Genomic DNA, 18,683 nt, shown 5'->3' on the forward strand with positions numbered 1-18,683 from the left:
AAAAAATTAAATATATATAGCCATTATCAATAGGTATAAAATGGAGAAAGCCTTCTTCAATAAGAGCTAATGAATGAAGAATTAGAGTTTAAATGTGAATAGAAAGAAAATTACAAAGGGTGGGTCGAGGTCCCCACTTTACCAGGCTGCAGAAGAAGCCCAGACATGTCTGGGTTGGGGGGAACTTGTCTGGGTTGGAAAGAAGAGCCCAATCCTGGGAAGTGGCCTAGGAGGCCCCAACATCCCAGACCAGCTCAGCAGGACGGCCACGCAGGGTTACTGGGGCAGCCTCTGAGCTTTCTTGGTGCCGCAAGACACAGGCAACGCTGTCTGCGAACATGGAAAACCAGGACAAAATGCCAACTTCAGAAGAATATGCGCATGGGGACCATATGGAAAAGACCCAAAGAGGATCTCAAAAAAGACCACGAGAAGCAGAAGAAACAGCCAGTGAGCCCATGAACTGCAAAGTGGATTTCGAGGTGCCAAACAGAGGCAGGGTGGTAGTGGGGAACTCCCTTTCCCCATGGGCGTGGGGGATCTCACAGCTACCTGCAAGACCACTGTGCGGTGCAGAGTTGCTATTTAGATTTCCTTGTCCTTAGGTTGATAACCTGATGGAATGTTTCAAAAAGCTCTGGCTGAGTGAGTGAGGGGAGAAGTCAGGAGTGTGCTGGCACTTGTCCAGGTCCACCTGAGCCACACCAGCCAAAGCCAGTGTGCTGTGTGTATGTCATGTGAAAGGATGGGGAAGGGGGTGAGGGGTGGTGGATGTAATGTACATTTGTATTGAATACTGTAGGACCTGAGCAGGATGCAACTGGTGTGGAAGAAGGGGTGGAGATTGTACTGGGTGTGGCTGGGACGGAGTTAATTTTCTTGTTAGCAGCCGCTATGGTGCTGTGCGTTGCCTTGGTGGCCAAAACAGTGTTGAGAACACACTGACATTGGAGCTGTTGCTGAGCAGTGCTTGCACAGTGTCAAGGCCTTCTCTCTTTCTCACTCTGCCCCCACAGCGAGAAGGCTGGGGGTGGCAAGAGGCTGGGAGGGGAAAAGCCAGGACAGCTGACTCCAACTGACCAAAGGGATATTGCACACCATATGATGTCATGGTCAGCAGTAAAACTGGGGAGGGGTGTGTGTTCTTTGCTCAGAGACTGGCTTGGCATCAATCTCCTGCTGTGAGTGATTACTTCTCCACTTATTAAACTGTCTTTATCTTGACCCATGAGACTTTTTCCTGGCTTTTGCCCTTCCAGTTCCCTCCCCCATCCCGCTGGTGGGGAGTGAGCAAGTGACTGGGTGGGGGCTGCCACATGGGGTCACCCACCACACGAGCACAGAGCAAATAGGTTGGTATGTGCTTGTGAGGTCACTGGTGCCTGAGGAGATCATAGGCTGGGAGCTGGCACATGGCCTGTGGAAGTGTTGTGAGATTGCTGATGCCTGAGTAGCTGATAGGCCAAGAGCAAGCACATGGCTTGTGTTGGAGCTTGTGAGGTCACTTGTGCCTTGATATCTCATAGGCAAGCAGATAGCAAGTAGGTGGATATGTGGTGGTCAGGTCACTGGTGCCTGAGTAGCTGATAGGGAGGAGGGAGACACATGGCTTGGGTATGTACTTGTGATGTCACTCTTGGCTGAATAGCTGATAGGCCTTGATCAGGAGCATGGCCCTTATAGGTGCTCGTGAGGTCACCTGAGGCAGAGTACCTCAACAGCAAGGACATGGCAAATGGGTGTGTAGAATCCTGTGAGGTCACTGGTGCCTGAGTAGCTGATAAGGCAGGAGCAGGCTTATAGTTTGTGTAGGTGGTTTTGAGGTCACTGCTGCCTGAGTAGCCGATAGGCCAGGAGCAGGCCAATATCAGCAGTAGATGCTATGGACATCACCTGTGGCTGAGTAGCAGATAGGCCAGGAGCATGCACATAGCTGTGTATGAGCTTGTGATGTCGCTGGTGCCTGAGTAGCTGATAGGGCAGAAGCTGGCACATAGCTTGTGTAGGTGCTTCTGATGTCACCAAGTCAATATTTAGACCACAACCAAATATGGGGTTTTGGAAGAACCATCATTAGCAGCAGCAGTCCATACACTGCACACACACGTGTGACAGTGTAACTCATGAGCACACAGCGATGGCAGTAGGAGTGTGAGGTCACCATCAGTATAACCCGTGAGCACACAGCAGCGGCGTAGGAGGGTGTGAGGTAATGTCACGGATGACACCCCATGGCTGTGGGGCTCGGTGCAGAGCAGCCGTGTGCCCCATCAGAAGGGCATGATGTGGGACGGGAGCTGCCCCCCGTGTGTCTGCGAGGCCGAAGGAGCAGCCCCTGCAGCCCTGGCTGGAGCAGTCGGGGTGGGGGTGGCTCGGGGCACCGCAGGGATGTGCCTGGGCACGGTGCCAGAGGAAACCACAGGCTTCCTGCCCGGGCGCTGTGGGGGGAGCAGGGGAGCGCTGAGGCCACGTGGGCTGTGGTTTGTGCACCTGCAGGCTGCAGCTCCCGAGCCACCCATGGGGAATAACGGCCCCTCGGTGACATGTCAAGAGGCAGGGATACATCTGAGCCTCTGGGCTGCGTGTCTGCAGGGACATGTCCCAGCTCCAGCTCATTTCAAGGGACCTTCCATGGGGCTCTCCAGGGAGGAACGGCTGAGCAGTACTCCTGGGATGGGGCTCTGGCCTGAGCTAGGCCCTTTCCCAGCTGCTGCTCCAGCACAGCAGGATCTGAAGCAGGGGCAGGGGCTGTTTCCTTCCCTTCCTGACACAGCCCTGGTGCAGTCCCAGCCCTGTGGTTCCCATGGCACAGGGATGGCTGGACACTCGCACCTTGGGCTGTTGGATGTGCCCGGTATAGGAGATGCTCAGTGCTCCTGGTCCACACAGCAGGGTTCAAGGCATGAAAAATCCGTTTTCCCCCACTACAGCCGGCCCTGTCCTGTGACGCACCACCACCACAGTGACGTGACACCTGCAGTGGAGCCATCCCTCATATATGGTCATGAATGGCGCTGGAGAAGTTCATTGGAGGGCTGGGCTGTGTCGGAGGGGAGATAGCTCCCGATAATGTCTAAAAAGGTGCTGCTGCTTTGATTGGCTCCTCCTGTAGCTGGGCTGGCATCTGCAGAGATATATTGCCCTCTCGTCATCATTGTCCCCATGAGTCCACAGGAGCTGTGGCAGGGAGTGTGGCGCAGCAGGGATGTGCTGGCAGGGCAGGACTCAGGATGGGCCGAGAGGGAGTCCTGTCCCCTCAGATGCTGTGGCTGCTGCTCTGGGTACAGCTGTGCAGGGGTAAGTGCTGACTGCCCAGGGCCAGGGGCTACCAGGGTGGTCATCAGGATCGCCTGGGAATGGGGTTTCTTTGCAGGTGCTACTGAGACGAGGGGCAGAAGGGGCTCAAGTCCATGGAGCCTGTGCCTTTCCCTGTGCCCATGTGGGTGGGAGAGAGTATCTCCTTTTCCAGGGCTCCAGTGCTTAGGGCAGCCTGTCCCTGGCTGCATTCACAGACACCCTCTCGTGGGGTACCCCCTGTTGCCCAGCACTGTGCCTCTGGAGCCAGTGGTGGCCTAGCTGGTGATGGCAGCCCCCAGAGATCCCCAGAGCACTGCCAACCTCTGGGGTAGCCTCGAGGGTTTGTGTGCTGCTCACTGCCCCCTTAATCCAGGGGAGCCCTGACCCTATGAGGGCAGTGTGTACCCCACAGAGAGAAGGGAGCGGGACATCTACAGTAGAGAGACATCCTTTGTGGAGGGCCTGGCCCAGTGCAGGGACTGGACTGACACCAGGGATGAGGAGAGGAGATGGGTTGGGGGATCCTCAGATTTGTCTCAGTGCTCCCTGGGCAAAAAAAGTGGGGTGGGTTTGGATGGTGGTGGGGCAGGTGGTTTGCAGGAAGCTGCAGGCCTGGGTACACAGGGCTGTTGAGGGGGTGCTGGGCTGGGGAGGAGCGGTGCCCAGTGCAGGGCTGGGCAGGGTGCAGGTGGGTATGGGTGGGGGCAGGTAGCCATTGGTGTGGGAAGAGGTGCCTTGTGCAGTGGGATAGTAGGGGACCCAGCAGAGCTAGAACTGGACACCCCCAGCCTTGCGCAGGCCGTGGGGATAGAAGGGACCTCCACACTGCACTGGGGACAGCCTGAGGGGAGAGGGCTCCCACCCCAGTACCTCTGACTCGACCCAGGAAGGGGTTTCCCCCAGACCTGCAGTGCTGGGGCTTGGCACTCTCCTGACCCCCCCATGTTGGTGTTCAAAGGTGCTGCGGAGGTGAGGCTGGCGAATGGCAGCAGTCACTGTGCTGGGAGAGTGGAGGTGAAACACAGGGGCCAGTGGGGACTGTGTGTGGTGACTACTGGAGCATGGACGACGGCAGTGGTTTGTAAGCAGCTGGACTGTGGGTCTGCTGTTGGAGCTCCTCAGTACGGACACTTTGGGCCAGGATCTGGCCCCATTTGGATGGATGATGTTGGCTGTAATGGCACCGAGTCTGCCCTGTCTGACTGCAAACACGCAGGATGGGGTGAACATAACTGTGCTCACACTCACGATGCTGGAGTGACATGTTCAGGTAAGGTAGCCTGTACTCCACCTTTGGGGCCAGGGGGGGAAGGGACCTTGACTGTGTCCTCAGGGAGCAAGAAGGGGACGCCAGAGCAGGGCCAGTGTGCTGGTCTAACTGCCGAGCTGGGACTGTCATTGCTGATGTCCCCGTCCCAGGGAAAGCCCAGAGGGACCCTACCCCAGGGTGAACTAACCTTGCCACAGTGTCTTAGTCCCCTCAGTCAGTATCTTGGGCTGCAGATGAATCCTCCGTCCCTGCCCCGGGGTGTCCACTCATCTCCACCCATTCTGCCAGTTCCCAGCCAACAATGCTGAGGGTCCCTGTGCTGGAGAAAGCAGGGGGGACTTGCTTGGCACTCCACACCTTGGAGGAACAGCATCAGATGACTGGTCCTCCTGGGTCATTCCCTTCACAGGCATGAGTACCTCAAGTGAATGAAAAGGGCTTTTCAGAGAGGATGAGTGCTGGGCCCTGAGGAGAGAAGCAGGGTGGCACACAGCTCTTCACTGCCTGTCCCCAGGGCTCGGCTCTGTGGTCCAGCACTGCAAGGCTTAGGAACTTTGCAGCTGCTTGACTCTGGCTGCTTCCTTCCACATCACCGCATGCACGGGCTGGCACTGAGCATCCCTGGGACTTTGACAGCCCTGTAGGGGCATGGCTCCATGAAGCTAGCACTGACCACCTGCCCAACCTCTCCTGCCTGCCTATCGATCCCCACACTGCCCCATGGAACAGGGTCTTTGCCAGCACTTCCTGACTCTCATCTGTGCCTGCTGTTACCCTCTGAGTCAGTGTGAGGCCAGGGAGGCATGCGAGTCTCGGGCCCTTTGTCCGGCCATTGGCTTGGGACCTGTGCATCTCAGGCAGAGCAGTGTGTCCCTGGCTGAGGACATCCCCTCCAAAGAGGTTGGAGGGGTCTGGACAGGCACCAGCCATCACAATACTGCACCATTTCTGTGCTCTGTGACATCTCCCACCTAAAAGGAACCTCCCAATGCTCCAGGAACAGCCCTGGGATTAGGTGCACTACTGGCTGCCTCAGGGTGATGTCCTGCCTGGCCCAAAGCTCTGCAGGGGCTGAGCAGGCTGCAGCAGTCAGTATCATCTGGGCCACTTCTCCTGGACCCAACTGCTCACCACCATGCTGGGCAGCACAGGGCACCTTGTGTGGGAGCAGTTTGTCTGAGCAGTACCTGTGGCTGTGAGTCTGCAACAGACACATACCCTCGAGTGCTGTGATGGTGTAGAGAAGGGGTGCAGGGGGCCTGGATGTGTTTGTGTCACCAGCACTCCCCCAACAGCTTCCTCTGGGATGTGCAATGGGCAGTTTGGTCACAGCTTGCTTGGAGGTGATGCAGGATGTGGTCTTGTAGCTGCCAGAGGGCTCTGGGAACTGCCAGGTGTTTTGGTTTTTTCCCAGGATTTGTCCGTCTGGTGGAAGGGAAGAGCCGTTGCTCAGGACGTGTGGAGATCCATGACGGGGACCAGTGGAAAACTGTCTGTGCTTCACACTTTGGTGCCAAAGCTGCTGACGTGGTCTGCAGGGAGTTGCAGTGTGGCAGAGCCCTGCCTGTCGCTGAGGCAGCTCACTTTGGAGAAGGGGTCAGTGCCATGTGGATGGAGAGCGGTGCAGGTGTGGGGAATGAATCCCTCCTCATCTCCTGCCCAGGGGTCCTCCAGGGAGCAGCCCTGCACCCACGCGAACAGCGCTGTTGTCACCTGCACACGTAAGGACTCAGGGACGGGCGTTGAACACTGGGTGAGCTCCAGCCTGAGGGGAGGCAGGTTGTGGGTGTGGGACAAGGGAAGTGGGGTGTCTGTTCCCACAGGCTGGCAGAGAGGTGACCTTCCTGGGGGATCCTAGACAAGGGCAGGGCTGGGCTGATGCCAGGACAAGGAGGGGGCATGGTTGGGAGGGCTCACTGGGATCATTGTGTTGTTCGCAGGGGACACAGCAAGACCTGAAGGCAGAGGATAAGCTGGGAGGAGCCCGGGGCAGGCTGTGGTCCAGGGCAGCTGGGGGCCCTGGGGAGAAGCAGCAGTGTGTGCTGGGGGAGCCCTGGGGCAGGTCTCTTCTCAGGGTGCTGGGTGGGGAGGAGCAGGTGCCCTAGGTGGGCATGGGCCAGGGGCAGGTGGCAGCTGGCCGTTGGGGTAGAAGGAGGTGCCAAAGGCTGTGGGGCCACAAATGACCCAGCAGGGCCACAACTGCACACCCCCAGCCTTGCACAGCCCGTGGGGATAGAAGGGAGCCCTGCACTGCCCCGGGGACAGCCTGGAGGGGAGGGCTCCCACCCTGGCACCTCTGACTCCACCGGGCAGGGGTTCCCCCAGACCCCCAGGCTGGGGCTCGCTGTTCTGACTGTCCTTTGTCAGTGTTTGAAGGTGCTGTGGAGGTGAGGCTGGCGGATGGTGGCAAACGCTGTGCTGGGAGAGTGGAGGTGAAACAACAGGGCCAGTGGGGCACGTGTGTGGTAACTACTGGGACATGGACGATGCGCAGTGGTTTGTAAGCAGCTGGACTGTGGGTCTGCTGTTGAAGCTCACCAGTACGACACTTTGGGCCAGGATCTGGCCCCATTTGGATGGATGATGTTGGCTGTAATGGCACCGAGTCTGCCCTGTCTGACTGCAAACACGCAGGATGGGGTGAACATGACTGTGTTCACACTATTGATGCTGGCGTGACGTGTTCAGGTAAGGGGTCAGCCTGTTCCCCACCTTTTGGGCCAGGATGGGGGAAGGGACCTTGACTGTGTCCTCAGGGAGCAAGAAGGGGATCCCAGAGCAGGGCACAGTGATGCTGGTCTATGCCGAGCTGGGACGTCATTGCTGATGTCCCCAGTCCCTGGGGAAAGCCCAGAGGGACCCTACCCCAGGGTGAACTAACCTTGCCACAGTGTCTAGTCCCCTCAGTCAGTATCTTGGGCTGCAGATGAATCCTCCGTCCCTGCCCCAGGTGTCCACTCATCTCCACCCATTCTGCCAGTTCCCAGCCAACAATGCTGAGGGTCCCTGTGCTGGAGAAAGCAGGGGGACTTGCTTGGCACTCCACACCTTGGAGGAACAGCATGAGATGACTGGTCCTCCTGGGTCATTCCCTTCACAGGCATGAGTACCTCAAGTGAATCAAAAGGGCTTTTCAGAGAGCATGAGTGCTGGGCTTGAGGAGGAGCAGGGTGGCACACAGACGTTTGCTGCCTGTCCCCAGGGCTCAGCTGTGTGGTCCAGCACTGCGAGGCCTCAGGGCTTGGTGGCTGCTTGACCCTGGCTGCTCCCTCCCACATCACCACAGTCACAGGCTGGCATTGGGAAATCCCTGGGGTTGTGACAGCCCCGGGGACATGACCCTGTGCAGGCAGCACTGACCCACTGCCCAATCTCACCTGCCTGCCCACGGCTCCCCACACTGCCCCATGACATGGGGGCTTTGGCAGCATTTCCTGATCCTCATCGGTACCTGCTGTTCCCTGAGAGCCGGCATGGGCCCAGGGGGGCATGTGAGTCTCCGTCCCTCTGTGCTGGACATTGATCTGTATTGTGCGTTGCGTCCCTGACTGAGAACCTTCCCCCTCAGGCAAGCATCAGAGGGGTCTGGACAGGCACCAGCCATGATAACAGCTGCACCATTTCTGTGCTCTGTGACATCTCCCACCTAAAAGGAACCTCCCAATCCTCCAGGAACACCCTGGGATCAGGGTGCGCTTCTGGTTGCCTCAGGGTGATGGTCCTGCCTGGCCCAAAGCTCTGCAGGGGCTGAGCAGGCTGCAGCAGTCAGTATCATCTGGGCCACTTCTCCTGGACCCAAACTGCTCCCACCACTGCGGTGCTGGGGGAACCATGCCAGGCAGCACAGGGGACCTTGTGTGGGAGCAGTTTGTCTGAGCAGTACCTGTGGCTGTGAGTCTGCGACAGACACATACCCTCGAGTGCTGTGATGGTGTAGAGAAGGGGTGCAGGGGGGCCTGGATGTGTTTGTGTCACCAACACTCCCCCAACAGCTTCCTCTGGGATGTGCAATGGGCAGTTTGGTCACAGCTTGCTTGGAGGTGATGCAGGATGTGGGCATTTAACTGCCAGAGGACTCTGGGAACTGCCAGGTGTTTGGTTTTTTCCCAGGATTTGTCCGTCTGGTGGAAGGGAAGAGCCGCTGCTCAGGACGTGTGGAGATCCATGACGGGGACCAGTGGAAAACTGTCTGTGCTTCACACTTTGGTGCCAAAGCTGCTGACGTGGTCTGCAGGGAGTTGCAGTGCGGCAGAGCCCTGCCTGTCGCTGAGGCAGCTCACTTTGGAGAAGGGGTCAGTGCCATGTGGGATGGAGAGCTGCAGTGTGTGGGGAATGAATCCCTCCTCATCTCCTGCCTCAGAGGGTCCTCCAGGGAGCAGCCCTGCACCCACGCAACAGCGCTGTTGTCACCTGCACACGTAAGGACTCAGGGACACGGGGGCTGTGCCAGGGGTCGGGGAACAGAGCAAGGAATGTGCTAGGCTGGGTGTGGGGACAGGAGGGATGATGGCATTGTCTGCAGCATGAAAATAGTTGAGAAGGAGAAGAAAGGCATGCTGTCCTCTGGCCTCTCCCCCAGCTCCTGAGGGTACAAGAGCACCAATCCACCCTCTCTCCTCCTCCTCTGTCCCCAGAGTACACAGGGTTCAGGCTGGTGAACGGCAGCACAGCGTGTGCGGGGAAGGTGGAGGTCCAGGTGCTGGGGACCTGGGGGACCCTCTGTGCCTCCCGCTGGGATCTCTCGGATGCCCACGTTCTCTCGTCAACTCAACTGTGGGTTTGCTGAGGCCATTCCTGGAGGAGAGCATTTTGGGAGAGAGACTGGCCCTGTCTGGAGAGACTCCTTCCACTGTGACGGCACTGAAGCCCACCTGGCACAGTGCCCAGTGATCACCCTGGGGGCCTCACCATGCTCCCACGGGAACACTGCTGCTGTCATTTGCTCAGGTGAGTGCCGGAAAAATGCTGCATTAACTCCATTGCCCTTTGTGTGTGACACGGCCACCCAAAGCAGGGGTCCCATGGCAGTACCAGGCTGAAGTTCTCCCTGGACAAACCCTGGCATCCCCAGGAGCCATCTGGAGGGCTTTGCCTGCTCAGACTGACCGCTCTGCTTTGGGAGAGCTGAGCACTGAACGGAGGCAAGCATCTACCCCCAGGGCAGTGCCTTAGCCCCAGCGCCACCACCAGGCCTGGGCTCCTCTGTTCTCGTACTGTGGGACGAGCCCAGGACAGGGCTGCAGGGCTCTGCTCCATCCCTCTGGCTGCAGACAACCACATCGCATCCCCGCAGAGAGCCCTGCAGAGCCTCATCCCACCAGCCAGGCAGGAGCTGCCTGGGTGCTCCCAGCAGCAGCAGACCTGGGTGTGAGCTGCAGAGAGGCCCGGGCTTTGCCCTCACTTCTCGTCAGCAAAAGGCTCAATCTGTCCTGTTTGGTCAGAAAATCCCCCCTCGCCCTGCTCCCTGAAGGATGCCCTGCTCCCCAGTGCCGCCGATGGCTGTGGTATCTCTGTTGTCCCCAGGCTCAGCCGGCTTTGCATCCCTGCGGCTGGTGGGCGGAGGGAGCCGGTGCGACGGACGAGTGGAGATCTTCCAGCATGGGATGTGGGGCAGAGTTCTGGATGACGAGTGGGACATGCAGGAGGCCAGTGTGGTGTGCCGGCAGCTGCGGTGCGGAGAGGCAGGGACAGCCTACAACCCCCCAAAGCCTGAGCGAGGGACGGGCCCCGTGGGGCTGCGAGGGGTCCGGTGCGCAGGGCACGAGGCCAACCTGGCCCTCTGCAACACCTCCCTGCCTGAGAGTGCACCGGCAGCAGGGGTTGCGGAGACGTGGGAGTCATTTGCTGGGGTGAGCAGCACTGCATGGGCCCCCCAGGTGACGGGGTGGGTGGGCAGCCAGGCCCTGACAGCAACTGGGCTTTCTACCCACTACAGGAGCCGGCGGGTCCGGCTGGTGAACGGGAGCGGGCGCTGTGCTGGGAGAGTGGAGCTCTACTACCAGGGCACCTGGGGGACTGTGTGTGACGATGGCTGGGACCTGTCTGATGCCGCCGTCGTTTTGCCACCAGCTGGGCTGTGGAGGGGCGGTGGAGGCGGCTGGCTCTGCTTGGTTTGGGGAAGGCTCTGGCCAGATCTGGCTGGATGGCGTGAACTGCTCTGGGGCGAAGCTGCTCTCTGGGACTGCCCTGCTGGGCCCTGGGGGCAGCACGACTGCGGGCACAAAGAGGACGCTGGGAGTCATCTGCTCAGGTGTGTGCCAGGACCTGTGGTGGGAGCCTGGTTCCTGGGGAGGCCAGGACACAAGGAGAGCTGGGCATGGCCAAGGCTGTTCCTGACTGCCTCTGAGCTGCTGCCCAAGCCCGTCCTGTGGGACACCCATGCACGGGCACCCTCAGTCCCGCTGGGGGTCCCTGGGGAGCTCAGCAGTCCCCGAGGATTAGCGGGAAGGGCAGGGGTCTGTCCGTCAGGGACTTCTCTCTGCCCCTGGGTGCAAGGGGGACGTGCTGGCCCTGCCCCTGCCGCCGTGAGGGCTGGGGGGTGCAGAGGTGTCCTGGCTCCCACAGCCCCACACCAGCCTGTTCCCCCTTGGTGCCTTTCCTTGCAGAGTTCGTGGCCCTGAGGCTGGAGAACAGCGACGGCTGCTCTGGGCGCCTGCAGGTTTTCTACAACGGGACATGGGGGAGCATTTGCTCCAACTCGATGACTCTTGACACGGTGTCGCTGGCATGCCAGGAGCTGGGCTGCGGGGATGGAGGATCCCTGGAACACGCCTGCCCTACGGCAGGGTGTCTGGCCCTGCCTGGCTGGATAACGTGCAGTGTGGGGAGAAAACCAGCTCCTTCTGGCAGTGTCCCTCCACTCCCTGGAACCCGCAGTCATGTGAAGACCTGCGAGATGAGACCACATCACCTGCAATGGTAACTCGGAGCACCTGGGCACCAGTGTCACCCCAGCTCCTGCTCCCTGGTGGGCACGGCCAAACACAGAGAAAGAGCTTGGAAAGGCTTTTCCTTGCCATGTCAGACCCTTCTGCTGCTGGTGGCACAAACGTGACCACAGCCACCCACGGTCCAGCAGCAGTTGCCACCCAGGCTGCCAGCAGCACCTGCGGGAGGCAGAGGCACCTCCAGGTGAGGTCTCAGAAGAGACCAGACAGGGTTCAGAAGAGCCTCCCCTCCATGGACACCCTCCTGCTGCTCTCTGAACCAGGGGCCTTTTGGGGCTGAGCAGTCAGGGTCCCCCCACAGTCCTGCGTCTGTCCCCTGAATGACCAGGGTTCGGTTGCTGCCGTGACCAAGATGGCACAGGGAGGCGCAAGCAGAGCTCAGCCCTGCTCTCTTCTGCACCATCCCCTGAACCAGCCCCTTCACCACAGTGTTTCCTTCTTCAGGGGGACGCCCAGAAATGCCCCCGACCCCGTTGGCCCCGTGCCCCAACTCCACGAGCTGCACAGGTAGGGAGCTGCTCCCTGTGTACCCTTGTTGTCTGGCAGGGCTCTGCCTGCTCTCTCAGTGCCATGGGAAGTCTTTGCCTTCTCCAGCCAGGAGAGAGATTCGTGCAGTGGGAGGCGAGGACAGGTGCTCGGGCAGAGTGGAGGTCTGGCACCGTGGCTCTTGGGGGACGGTGTGCACGATTCCTGGGACATGTGGGATGCTGAGGTGGCATGCAGGCAGCTGGGCTGTGGCCCCGTGGTGTCTGCCCTGCATGAGGCTGCGTTTGGGATGGGGATGGGCCCCATCTGGCTGGAGCAGGTGGAGTGCCGGGGGACAGAGCTGTCTCTGCAGGACTGCTGGGCCCGTCCTGGGGACAGCGGTGCTTGTCGGCATAAGGAAGATGCTGCCGTGCGCTGCTCAGGTGAGTGGCAGGGCTGGGACCCCTTGCTCGGGTCTTGGCAGGAGCTGGGAAAGCCTTACACCCACTTGGTCCTGGCATGGGCCCTGACCTCCCAAGAGCAGGAACATTCCCTGTGGAGTGCAGGAGGCTGGGTGTCAAGTGCGGAGCAGCCTCGGTGGATCTGGACGTCCATCCGGCCACTGCCCGTGGGGCCCTGCAGCCCCAGGGCTATCCCCTGGGCTGCCTGTGCCTTCCTGCCTGCCGCCCAGAGCAGAGGCGCTGGGCCCTGTCCCGGCCTCCCTTTCTAGCACTACAGGAGGGGCAATTTGGGGGGGATGTGTCAGGGGCATCTCCAGACACACACACAGTGTGTTGGGGAGGAGGCTCCCCGGGACCCGCACAACCACCCTCTTCAGCCCAGCTCTCCTTTGCCTCTTCTGCAGCTACACCCAGGACGGCAGCATTCCCACCCCAAGCAGGTAACTTGTCCTCCCCCCGGGGCTGGGTATCCCCAGGGCCAGGCTGTGAGCCACAGCTGGATGGAAGGGGCTCCTTGCTGGGGTGTGAAACTCCCAGGAGGAGGCACTGGGGGTGGGGGGGGGGTTAGGGAGGGTTGTAATTTACTCAGCAGGGTAGAAGCTTGCCCATCACTCACCCCTGGGGCACTCCACCCCTTGCTGCCTTGTGTGATGGGGTCAGGACTGATGCTGCCTCCACCTCTCCCAGGCCTGGTGCTGCCCCTTCCATGTTCTTGCCCATGCAGATCCCACTCGAGGCCGTCTGACTGGCAGCGGGAGAGTCTCAGTGCCCGTCATCATCTGCATCATCCTGGGGGCCCTTCTCTGCCTGCTCCTGGCCCTCCTGGCCGGGCAAGTGCTAAGCACCAGGACTGGGCGCAGAGGTGGGTCCTGCCACAATGGTGCCAGGGGAAGATACCTCCTGGAAGGGCTGTGGGGTGCTGCGGGATGTCAGTGAGGGGCACAGGCAGAGCTGAGGGGGTGGGACTGTGTGCTGCCACCTGTCCCAGACACCACCCCAGTGAGTGCCTGGCCATGGGGCACCAGCAGCAAGGGGTGGAGAGAGCCCAGAGGTGGGGGGAGCTGGCCAGAGGCAAGGAGAGAAACGGGGAGAGTGGGGCTCGGGAGATGTGAGCAGAGGGGAGATGGCCAAGGCTGGCAGTGCTCTGGGTATTGGTGGAGGGCACTCTGGGGCAATGGAGATGCTAGGAGGAGCGTGGGGCAGGAGGGTCCATTTCCATGGTGTCAGGCTCCCAGCCTGTCCCTCTGCCCAGCCCTGCCCACCCACCAGCAGGGCAGGGGCCCTGCTATAGACCCGTGGGGCAGAGAGAGGGCAGCTCCAGGTGGAGAGGAAACATGGGAGCTGCTCCAGGGTCAGACAAGGGGGCATGACCCAGGGGCCAGAGGGGCATGAGCGCTGTCTCCAAAGGGATGATGCGAGGGTGATGCTGCCCCAGAGGATCTGCACAGCAATGTTGCCCTCACCGGGATGTGGCAGCCATGCCTGGACAGTGCAGTGGGGCTGTGCTGTTGGAGCAGTGCTGGGCTGGCCCAAGGAAGAGGTTTGGGGGAGCACAGTGGGGTCCCATTGGCTCTCTGCCTGTCCCTCTGCCAGCCCTGCCTCTATCCCCAGGCTCCAGGAGAGCTCAGGAGCTCTTCCCCGAGGCCGTGTACGAGGAGATCGGTTACAGCCCAGCATGGGAGAAGCAGGCGAGGTTTGGTCGCTCAGGTGGGTGTGGGTCCTCCCTGGAGGCACATCTGCAGGACACCTTTCCCCTGGCCCAACCCAGAGCTGATCCCCTGAAGCCCCCAGCCCGTGGTCCCTGCAGCACTGGCGCCATGTGGTGTGTGGGGAGAGCATCCAGGTCCTGGGCCCAGGAGAGGAGCTTTCTCCCAACCACCTTTCACCGTCCCAGCTGGACAGCCCCTCTCTTTCTGCCCCTGCACCCCATGTGACACCCAAGGAGGGAGGGAAGGGGCTGTCCTAGGGCACCTCTGGGAGCACCTTTGAGACAGGGTTTGTGCCAGGGGAGCAGGGTAAATTCCCAGCCCTCCTCCCCATGCAGCCCCAGCTCTGTGGGTCCCCCTTCCCCAGCAGCGCTGACCATGGGCCAGGTCAGTGGGGCTCGCTCCATAACACCCACTGTGCATCTCTCCAGGCTCTTCTTCAGAGGAGTCCCTGAGCCAGCTGCAGCCCTCCCCTGGGCTCAGCGAGGAGGAGGATGGTCTGGCATCAGCAGCAGGTAACGGAGGCAGGAAGGGCTTCGTCTCCCTGCAGACATGTGATGGACAGAGGTGTCACTGAGTGTCAGTGTCAGAGATGGGGAGACACGGGGGTCTCCTGTGGCGCTGCCAACACCAGTGTCTCAGCCCTGTGTCCCTGCTGCCTCCTCCCGTCCTCTGCTCTGCAGGATGTATCTTCTCACTGTCACCAAGCTCCCCTCTCCTTTCAGATGTTCTTGTCCTGGCCGCAGGTGAGCCAGCGCATGGCTATGATGATGCCAGGGAGGTTTCTGACCCTGGGGAGGACGCTGCCCCTGAGCAGGGCGAGTGGGAAATGCCCAGGGTGCCAGAGGAGGGAGCAGGGCCCAGGGATGCACCCAGAGGTGAGAGGGAAATTTAGCACTGCTGGTTCCTGGGGTGCCATCCCTGGTGGCACCTGAGTCACTGCTGTCCTGAGACCCCAACCTCCTGGGAAGGGGGAACCTGCCCCAGGAGTTTTCCTTGGAGGGACTGGGGGTGGGAGAAGGAGCTGAATGTGGTGAGGAGCTGGGAGGAAGATGATGTACAGACCCCATGAGGTGAACTGCAATGTCCTGCCTTGCTGCCTGCAGGGGCCAGCCTGCGCTCCCGGAGAAGTGCCGGGGTCCCCAGAGCTGAAGGAGACACCTTGTCCCTATCCCTGGCGAGCATGGGCTATGATGATGCTGAAGAGGTGTCTCTGGCACATCCCCGTGAGGACACAAAGGCTGTGACAGTGGAGCTCTGTGCACAACAGTCCCTGAGCCCCAGGCCAGGAGAGCCCATCCCTGCTGTGCAGCTGGGTGCAGCCGGGACGGAGGAGAGTCTGTGCAGCTGGGAGAGCTGTGAGCACATGGGAACTGTCTCCCTTGACCCATGGGCAGCAGAAACCGCCTGGAGTTTCCTCTATTTGTATTCCCCTCTTTCTGCTGTGCCTCCAGATTTCTTCTTATTAAAAGTCTCTGAGGGCTTTGACCCACAGCTGGTGCTTGCCTGCCCAGGTGTTGGGGTGTCTCCCTGAGGCTCACCAGGGGGAGCAGAGAAGAAGGACATGGCGGTGGGGAAGGGGCTCAGGGTCGGGGTCAGGCTGTGGGGCTGCGAGAGCCCATGGTCCCTGGGGAATAATCCTGCTGACAGAGACATTTCCATCCTGCTGGCCACAGGCACTTTTGAGTCCAAATGGCTCTCTGATAGGTCCCGTGATGCACGTCAGCGGCAGCACCCATTTCCTCACCCTTGGGTTTCCAGCTGCTCTTTCCCCCTGCCTGGGCCCCGCTGGTCCCACAGCGCAGAGGCCACGACAGAGCTGCCAGGACAGGGGAAGCCCTGGGCTTTTGTCTCACAGAAGTGAGCACTAAGGTGGCTGCAGTGCCCTGAACACCCCAGCCAGCCCCAGGTGGGATCAAGGCCCACGATTACCTCCCATAATGGTCAGGAGGCAGCTCTGCTCCCCACTGCCCCAGCACAGGGTGCAGAGCCATGTTCAGGGACACGTGGGGCTGGGATTCCCTCTCCTCATGCTCTGCCAGGACCCATCTCCATTGCTCCTGCTGCCTTGGGCCCTCACAGACCCCGAGCACTATTGCCACAGCCGCAGAGCTGCCTTCTTCCTGAGCAGGGGCTGTAAGGCCCCACGGCAGCCCTGGGACCCCCTCCTCCTGCTCCCCTCCAGCCCCCACCCCTGCCCTCCTGCTGCCTTGCCAGGGGTGTCAGTTTGGATTTGTGTCGGGGCAGTACTTGTGGGCAGGTACAGGAGGGAGGGGAGCAGGGGGGATTGGGGCACCTTTCCCTCAGCGCTGTTGGAGGGCCAGAGGGATGGAGAAAGGATCCCCACGAGATGTGTGCTGTAGCCAAAAGCCGTGGTCCAGCCCCTGGCCTGAAGAAGGGCTCATCTGGGAGGATGCTCATGTGGGCACATTTCCATGGCAGATGAGATTTTGTGTCCCTCCTCTAAAGCAGGTGCTGCTGGGAGCTGAGCCAGGGTCCCTCTCCCTTGGCCGGGGCTTTCACCTGCCCCTGCCCCGCAGAGAAGGCTCTTACGCAGGAGCCAGTCGAGGAGAAGGCTTTGACACCTGGGCAGGACCTGGCACCCAAACTGCCCTCCCTGCTCCCGCTGGTGGGTCTCCACACCCCTCTGCCTTTTCCCCAAAAGGATACTCTGCTGTGGGCTGGAAGGTGCATTTGCTGTCTGTGGCAGGCAGGGTTCCCTGTGGGGAGTTCCTGCAGCTCAGTACTGCTGCAAACAGCAGGATCTGGCCCTAGAGGAGAAGAGGGGAGGAGGCGGCTGTCGCCAACATCCTCTCCCACTTCAGCATTGCCCCATTCCCTGCCAGGAGCTCCACCACCCCTGGGGTGACGCTGGGGGTTCTGGGGGAAGCCCAGGCTCACACACCCCTTTGCCCCATACCCTGGAGCCTTCCTGCTGGCAGCCCCCATGGGAGAGCAGCGTTCCCAGGGCCAGACCCCACGATGATGGGTGACATACGAGGGCACTGCAAACACAGCCTCCATCCCCTGGAAAACTCCCACTGGGGCAAGCTCCAGCCCTGCATCTCAGAGAAGTAAGGTGAAGTGAAGTAAAGAAGAAGGGGGGAGTGTTATCTTCTGAACACAGGATGGTGGGGGTCTATGGGCAGCATGGACACTGACCAGCAGAGTCAAGGTGCCCCAAGTGGGGACCAGGGCAAAGAGCCCAGTGCCTGTCCCGTGCCACCTCGCCGCCAGCTCTGCCCTCCCATAGGTGTAATATTTCTCCCTTACTCTGGCACCGGGCAGAGGTTTGCCTCCTCCTCCTTGCGGAGATGAGCCACAGGCCTGTGTGTGCTTGAGGGGGCAGCACACCTCAGCAGAAAGTACCTGTTTCATGGCATTTTGGGACCTGAACAGTCTGGCCCTGCAGGCTGGGTCCATTCTCTGTAGCAAAGCAGGATTGTCACTGTGCCCCAGATCTGTGGTTTCTCCTGCAGCTCCTGAGGACCTACCTGAGGGGGGGTCACAGTGAGACCCCAACTCTCAGCACTGCTGCCCCGACGCTGGGCAGAGCATGGCTGTTTAAAGTCCACGGGAGAGCAACCTTATTTCTCTGAGGCTGGGCTCACCGCTCCTGGGGGCTGGGCACCCTGCAGTGAAAGTCCATGTCTCATACCCCATTTTGGTTACAGGTGTTATTGCCAAGGGAGCAGCCAAGGCACCATCTCCTGGCCCTCACTGCCTGTGCATGGCGGTGGACAGGCCTGTGCCTCCCCAATGCCATCAGCACAGGGTGGACAGAGACACCAAACACCCCAGGAGCAAGAGCTGGGCACCGGCCCTCCCAGTCCCACCTCAGCAGGGCTGTGCCTGACCTCAGCAGCTCCAGGTTCCCTGAGCTGAGGCTCTGCTCAAGCCAGTGGTGGAAGGAGAAGGACCTGGAGACAGGGTCAGGGCAAGAAATGTCATTCCTCCAGCTGGGAGACCCACAGCCCCGCTCAGGCTCGTCCAGCTCAGACACCCCTACCTGCTGGCACAGAGGGGTGCTTCCCACATGGTATGGGATCTCCACCTGGAGACAGGACAATCTCAGACCCTTACCCCTGGAAAGCCACCAGGCCAGTGTGGCCCTGGTCCCAAAGGACACCTGGGCTGGACCAGCGCCCTCACACCACATTTCTCAGTGCAGCCAGAAAGGATTCCTAGTGTGCTGCTGACCTCTGTCCCCTGCCTGAGATCTCCCCACAGACACACTCTGTGGGGTGGGTCTGTGGTGCAGGGCAGTGACCCCATCTCAGGTCCAGCACAGCTGCCTGCTTCTCCTCCAAGAGGGGGCTCAGCAGAGGCTGCGCACATAGCCCTCCTCACCTCACAGCCAAGCCCTGGGTGGGCAGGGCAGGCCCACAGGGTCTGGAGAGGACCACTGCCCCAAGCTCTAACCCGCACCTGCCTGAGGCTGGGGATTCAGGGCAAAAACACCCCATGGAGATGCTGGGGATTGAACCCAGGACCTCCCTCATGCAAAGCGGGCGCTCTTCCACTGAGCTACATCCCC

At 60.5% G+C, this 18,683-nt stretch overlaps 1 non-coding gene and 1 pseudogene across 1 annotated transcript; one reads left to right on the forward strand and one right to left on the reverse strand.

Moving 5' to 3' along the window:
* Window positions 1-338: 338 nt before the first annotated feature.
* Window positions 339-15,680, forward strand: LOC127026001 (antigen WC1.1-like; annotated as a pseudogene).
* Window positions 15,681-18,611: 2,931 nt separating this feature from the next.
* On the reverse strand, window positions 18,612-18,683 carry TRNAA-UGC (transfer RNA alanine (anticodon UGC)). Its single transcript has one exon. It is a non-coding gene; the product is annotated as a tRNA-Ala (tRNA).

This window comes from Gymnogyps californianus, chromosome 26 (genome assembly GCF_018139145.2).
Source record: "Gymnogyps californianus isolate 813 chromosome 26, ASM1813914v2, whole genome shotgun sequence".
NCBI lineage: Eukaryota > Metazoa > Chordata > Aves > Accipitriformes > Cathartidae > Gymnogyps > Gymnogyps californianus.